This window comes from Onychomys torridus, chromosome X, assembly GCF_903995425.1.
Source record: "Onychomys torridus chromosome X, mOncTor1.1, whole genome shotgun sequence".
NCBI classification, from domain to species: domain Eukaryota; kingdom Metazoa; phylum Chordata; class Mammalia; order Rodentia; family Cricetidae; genus Onychomys; species Onychomys torridus.
Window position 1 is genome coordinate 129,371,671 of NC_050466.1, and position 6,757 is coordinate 129,378,427.

Sequence of the window (6,757 nt, forward strand, 5' to 3'; positions counted from 1 at the left end):
AATACTGTGGGTGAATTGACATTAAAGTAAGCACATGCTATTATACACAGCTATCAGCAGCCTAGCTATAAATGTGGTGTCTCAGTTCAGTGGTTCTCAACCTATGGGTCATTACCCCTTTGGGGAGTCACATATCAGATATACTGCAAATCAGATCTTTACATTTCATTCATAAGAGTAGAAAAATATAATTATGTATTATCAATGAAAATTTTATGGTGGGGGGGGTCACCACAATATGAGGAACTGTATTAAAGGGTTGAAACATTAGGAAGATTGAGGACCACTGTCTTTGATTAATACTTATTATTTCTAAACAATAGAAATTCACAGGTCGCAATTCTAAAGAGCAGGACATCTAAGAAAGATCAAGCTCCAGAACAGACTATAGGTCATGTGAAGACTTGGCATTATAGATGATGCCATCAAGTGTCCTCACATGGCTGAGACAAGATAGCAGCCTGGGGCCTCTTTTATAAGGGCACTAATACCATCCTTTCAACCACATCATTCTGATTAATTTTCAAAACTTGACTGGAAGGTAGAAAAGTTATTAACGTTATCAGAGCATGAAATAAATATGCTTAGCTAAGAAAGCTACCACCTATGAGCCAGCTAATTTTCCACAAAGTCAGAAGAAAGGTAAAGGCATAAAGTTCATAGGACTGAAATCTAGCAACACTTCCTATAAGATCCCCTGGCTGTAATTATGGGCTATACAGTCAGACATGAGACAGAATCATTCCTTCTACACACCACAGGTTTGTTTCACTAGCTAAACTGATCTTAGGCAAAAGTTACTTAGTCTGCTAGTTCATTTTATTTTGTTGTTTTGACTTGATATTTTGAGACAGGATCTCTTTATGTAAACCAAGCAGACCTGGAACTTACTACATAGAACAGGGTGTGGTTTTTGCTTGTCTACTTCCTCTTACTAATTTTGTAAATAAATTTTTTATTTTATATTTTTTCTTCTTCTTTCTTTCTTTCTTTTTTTTTTTTCCAGAGCTGAGGACTGAACCCAGGGCCTTGCGCTTGCTAGGCAAGCACTCTACCACTGAGCTAAATCTCCAACTCCTAAATCTTTTTGTTTGTTTGTTTTTTCTTTTTTTGTTTTTTTTTTGTTTGTTTGTTTGGTTTTTGTTTTGTTTTGTTTTTTGAGACAGGGTTTCTCTGTGTAACTTTGGAGCCTGTCCTGGACTCGCTCTGTAGACCAGGCTGGCCTCGAACTCACAGAGATCCACCTGCCTCTGCCTCCCAAGTGCTGGGATTACAGGCGTGCGCCACCACCGCCAGGCCTTTTTTGTTTGTTTGTTTTTTTCAAGACAGGGTTTATCTGTGTAGTTTTGTGCCTTTCCTGGAACTCACTGTGTAGCCCAGGCTGGCCTCGAACTCACAGAGATCTGCCTGGCTCTGCCTCCCGAGTGCTGGGATTAAAGGTATCCGCCGTCGCTGCCGCCGCCACCACCCGGCTATTTTTTTTTTTTTTAACTTCCCAAATGCCCCACTTTTTAATACTATCCCTTTAGTGATTAGTTTTCAATATTAAATGAAGAGGGGGTGGGTACTGACATTCAGACCTGAGCAGGGATCTGAGAAGAAATGTGAAGTCATAAGTCGTGTTATAATTAGGCTTTATTTAAAGTAGTACTTTTTTGTGGGGGCTAGAAGTGCTATGGAGCAGGGTGAATACATGCTGCAGGGTGCATCTACAAGTCAAAAGAAACTTGTAGGAGTCTATTCTTTCTCTCTGCCCTTTGAGTTACAGGGGCTGAACTCATGTAATCAAGCTTGGTGGCAAGTGCCTTAAAATCACTGAGCTATCTCACAGGCCTGTCTATTTGGTTTTGACAAAAGCTCTCATGTAGACTAGGCTGGCCTCAAACTTCCCATTATTGTTGTTGTCATTGTTATAATTACATTTACTTATTGTGTGTACATATATGTATATGTCACAGGTTTATGGAAGACACCTATGGAACTCAGTTCTCTTCTACTATGTGGGTTTCTAGGATCCAACTCTGCTAGTCAAGCTAAGTGATAAACATCTGTAACCACTGAGCCTTAGAAATTTTATATGGCCAAGGATGACACTGAACTTCTGATCTTCCTGCCTCCATGTTCTGAATACTTGGATTACAGCTGTGTGCTACTGTGTCCACATTATGCAGTGACAATGATCAAAACTAGGGTTTTAATGTGCATGCTAGGCAAGAACTCTCCCAACTGAACTACATCACAAGCCCTGTTATTACACTTTCAGGCAGACTTACCATATAGCCAAAGCCGGCCTAGGATTCATGATCATCCTGCCTCAGCCTCACAAATGGTGGGATTATAGGTATGCACCACCACGCCTGACAGAAGTTTCTGTAAACCTTATTTTTCTCACCTGAAAATGTGACTAATGCTTCTAGTAGTGGAAGAATGGCTACCATTAAACATGGCAATATTTATAAAATTCTAGAAAGAGCCTGTCATATACATACATGCTAATAATGAGTAGTGATAACAGTTACGATTTGCATTCCCTCTCCAGTGAAATTCTACCAGTGTGATTACATTGACATTTTAAAAGTGAAAAGGAAAAAAAGCAGATAGCTATCTATCTGTTTGATATTAAAGATTCTATACAATAAAGCAGGGATGCTCGTTTCTATTTGGTTAACTAATTAAAGTTTGCTTATTGAAACAGAGTTTCATGTAGTCTAGGCTGGCCAAAAACTCTGCATGTAAGCAAGGGTGGCTTTCAGCTCTTAATACTCCTCTATTCACCTCTGGAGTGCTGAGATCGCAGTTGTTTCTACCATGCCAGGCTTTGTTGTTCTTTATTTGTTTGAGATAAGGTCATATTGTGTAGCCCAAGCTAGCCTGGAATTATGTAGCTAAAGCTAGCCTCAGTCATGGTAAGCTTCCTGTCTCAGTGCTGAGAGTAGAGGCATGAGCATCCACAACAGGCACTAATTCATATTTTAAACTAGTTCATACCATGATATGATTCTTAGAAAAATACCCCTTAAGACTACTAATTTACTCAGTTGTAGTGAAAAACAAAAATAGAAAAATGTCAAGAAAATAGATGAATCAGAAAAATATTAAGTGGAATGATCTAGACTCTGAAAGACAAAAGTAACATTTTATTTCATATGCAGATGATACCTATTAATGAGTAGATGTGCATAAAGGGTTACCAATGTGAGTATATGCTATGAAGCTAGAAAGGAGACCATAGAGTGGAAAGAGGTATTTAGGAAGATAAGAAGAGGAATAGGGCAAATAAGACAAGAAAGCAGAGAGGGTGTGGGGATAATACAAGGGAAGTAAAGGGAATGGGGGAGATTATGTAGGGTGGAATTTTGTTTGAAAATGCCATAATGAAACCTAATACTTTGTATACTCATTTTTAAAAGCATGCAATTCTGGATCCAGGAGTGTAGCTGCAGTTTTCTCCAGTTCTGCCCAGCCCCACAGATCCCAAAACTGTTTATAAAATAATCACTCAGAAGCTCATATTAATTAAACTGCTTGGCCATTAGCTCAGGCCTACCACTGTCTAGCTCTTACACTTAAACTCAGCCCATTTCTGTTAATCTATATGTTGCCACATGTTCCATGACTTTACCTGCTGCCTTTATGTGATGCTCCCTGGATGGCAGGCTGGCATCTCCTCCTCTCAGCCTTCCACTTCCCAGACCTCTCTTCTATCTTTGTCCCACCTATACTTCCTGGGCTACTGGCCAATCATCGTTTTATTTATCAATCAATCATCCACAACACAGGAGCAGTGGCTGTAATCTCCAAACTTAGAAAGCTGAAAAAGGAGGGTCCTTGTATGTACAGGTTAGCCTGAGCTATATAGTGAGCAGGAGGCAATTCTGAGCTACACAAGGAGATCTTGTCTCTAAACCACAACAGATAAACAAACAAAAAAAAACTAGAAAAAAACACTTCTAGCCTGGACACATCACTTGGTGATATATGGCCTATCTACTGTATGCATGGCCCTGATTTACATGTCCAGCATCAAGAAAAGAACAAGAAATGAACAGCACTCCACCATGATGCTAATACTATACTGAAATAAGCAGAGTGATGGAGAGGAGAATGGCTAACACTAGCCTGAGGGCCTCATCTGTTGCTGCCTATTCTTACAAACTAAGTTGAACTAGCATACCACCACACCCACTTGCTTACCTGCTTTGTGTGGTTGCTTCTGTGTTACTAAACAACAAACTTGAGTCCATAAAACAGATTATATGGCCTGTATGCAAGGAATACTTGGTATGCATGGGCTGGAGTGTAGCTTGAGGGTAGAACACTTGGATTCTGCAGGCCGTGGAATAAGCCCCTCCACCATCACCACCATCATCCAGGGACACACACAAAAATTCCAGTCCTTTTCAGGCACACATTACTCACTCTTGACTTAAAAATATTTCTTGGTAACATGATATTATCACATATGATGTACTTTCTTGGGAATTCTATAATGTGTTTGATTTTTTTATATTTTAATTAACATTATTATTTTTAATTATGTGTGCCAGGCTGTGCTCCAAGAGTGCTCTTACCTATAAAGGCCATCACATCCCCTAAAGTTGGGGTTAGTGTTGGAGTTACAGGCAATTGTGAGTCACCCAATGTTGGTGTTGAGAACTGAATGTAATGTCAATGAATGATATGCTCTAAACAACTAAGCCATCTTTCCAGCCCAAGTTGTTGTTGTTTTGTTTTTTGTTTTGTTTTGTTTTTCAAGACAGGGTTTCTCTGAAGCTTTGGAGCCTGTCCTGGACTAGCTCTGTAGACCAGGCTGGCCTCGAACTCACAGAGATCCACCTGCCTCTGCCTCCCGAATGCTGGGATTACAGGCATGCGTCACCACCGCCCGGCCAGCCCAAGTTTTTAACTTTAATTTTATATGACAATAGGAGATAGCTCAGTCAGTAATATGTTTGCCATGCAAGCATAAGGACCTGAGTTCAGATTTCTAACCATCCACACCCCACATCTTCACTTCTGCTCTCATGTTTTATATGTCCTACCCCCCTTTCCCTACTTCCTAAACACCACTCTCCTGACCCACCACCAGAGGGGTTCTCTAATACTATTTGGTCAGCCCTAAAAACATACAAGTGGCATTATCCAAATTGAGCAGATTGTATTTATACGTTTAGGTAAATATGTAGGGCATGGTGGTGCAGGACTTTAATCCCAGCTCTCAAGAGATAGAGACAGGAGGATGCCTGAGTTCAAGGGTAGCTTGTTACAACAACACAAGTTCCAAGGTAGTCAGGCTACACAATGACTCTTGTCTCAAAAACAAACAAAAAACCCTGTAGGATGCACACGCGTGCACACAACAACAGTTAGAGAAAAAGAGGCCATGAATTTGAGAGAGAGAAAGGGAAGGAGAAAGATGGGAAAGGTTTGAGGGATAAAATTATATTATAATATTTGTCTTAGTTACCATTGCTGTGATGAAAAACCATGGCCAGTATGCAAGTTGGGGAAGCATGGTTTCATCACTGAAGGAAGTCAGGACAAGAACTCAGACAGGGCAGGAACCTAAAGGCAGGAGCTAATACAGAAACCATGGAGGGGAGCTGCTTACTGGCTTGCTCCCCATGGCTTGCTCAGCCTGCTTTCTTATAGAATCCAGGACCAGCAGCCCAGGAGTGACCTCGCCCACAATTGGCTGGAACTTCTCACATCAATCAATAATTAATACCTTCCAGGTTTCTCTATAGTCCAGTATTCTGGAGGCATTTTCTCAACTGAGGCTATAACTGTAGCTTGTGTCATGTTGACATGAAACTAGTCAGCACAATAGCATAATCTCCAAATATTACAAAATATATTTAAAAAACCTTGGCCCAGTGGCTCCCACATGTAATCTTGGTGCTAGAGAGAAAGATAAGTAGAACCCTACGACTCTTTGACTATCTAGTCTAGTCTAATTGGAGCACCTCAGGTATCACTAAGATCATATTTCAAAAATCTAAGGGTAGACAAGGGCACAGAGGATGACAGCTGGCCTACAAACACAGATGCACAACCACATATAAACATGCACTGTTCTGTGTGCATACACACAAATGTTTGTGGCACTTTGCTAGGTTTAGTTAAAAACATGGGATCTTGTCCACTACCTGGGAGTTATCGTGTCATAATACTGTTCAGTTTGTGAAGGGAGTGCTCTGGTGAGTAGACAGCTTTCCTATCTGCTTACACGCTTATAGCAGGTGATCCCATGACATTGGTAAACAACCCAGCCAGCACATTCCTGGTGTTGAATTAACCCAGAGATGTTTCTTTCTTTTTGTGTAAGTATTATGTTCCTTCTTATGTGTATCAAAACTCATACTGAACAATGGGTTCTGGGTTGCAAAAAAAGGATTTATTTTTACACCTGTCATCCTTGCTTTTGTCTACTAGTTGAACAAAAACACAGCCCAGTGCTACCAAGAGGTGTTGCCTGGTGCCAGCAATAATTCTTTTAGGTAAGCCTTCTATGACATTTTCTAAAGACCCTCACCAGTATTTAGACCAAATATCCAATTAACTTTATAACTGCAAGTTATATTTTTAAATGGTCTGTGATTTAAATCTTTGAAGCAGTTGTCATCTGGTAATTCAAACTGTTCTAAAAATATCAAAGGAAAACATGTCATCTTTTGCTATCAGAACTCTGCTTCCAGTTTAATTTAAAATAATCTTGTAACATTTCTCTTAAATCTCATTTTTGATAAACTGAATT

General features: G+C 40.0%; 1 non-coding gene across 1 annotated transcript; it reads right to left on the reverse strand.

The window, feature by feature from the left end:
- Nucleotides 1–6,331: 6,331 nt before the first annotated feature.
- Nucleotides 6,332–6,460, reverse strand: LOC118574908. The gene has a single exon (XR_004943785.1). It is a non-coding gene; the product is annotated as a small nucleolar RNA SNORA40 (small nucleolar RNA).
- Nucleotides 6,461–6,757: the final 297 nt, after the last annotated feature.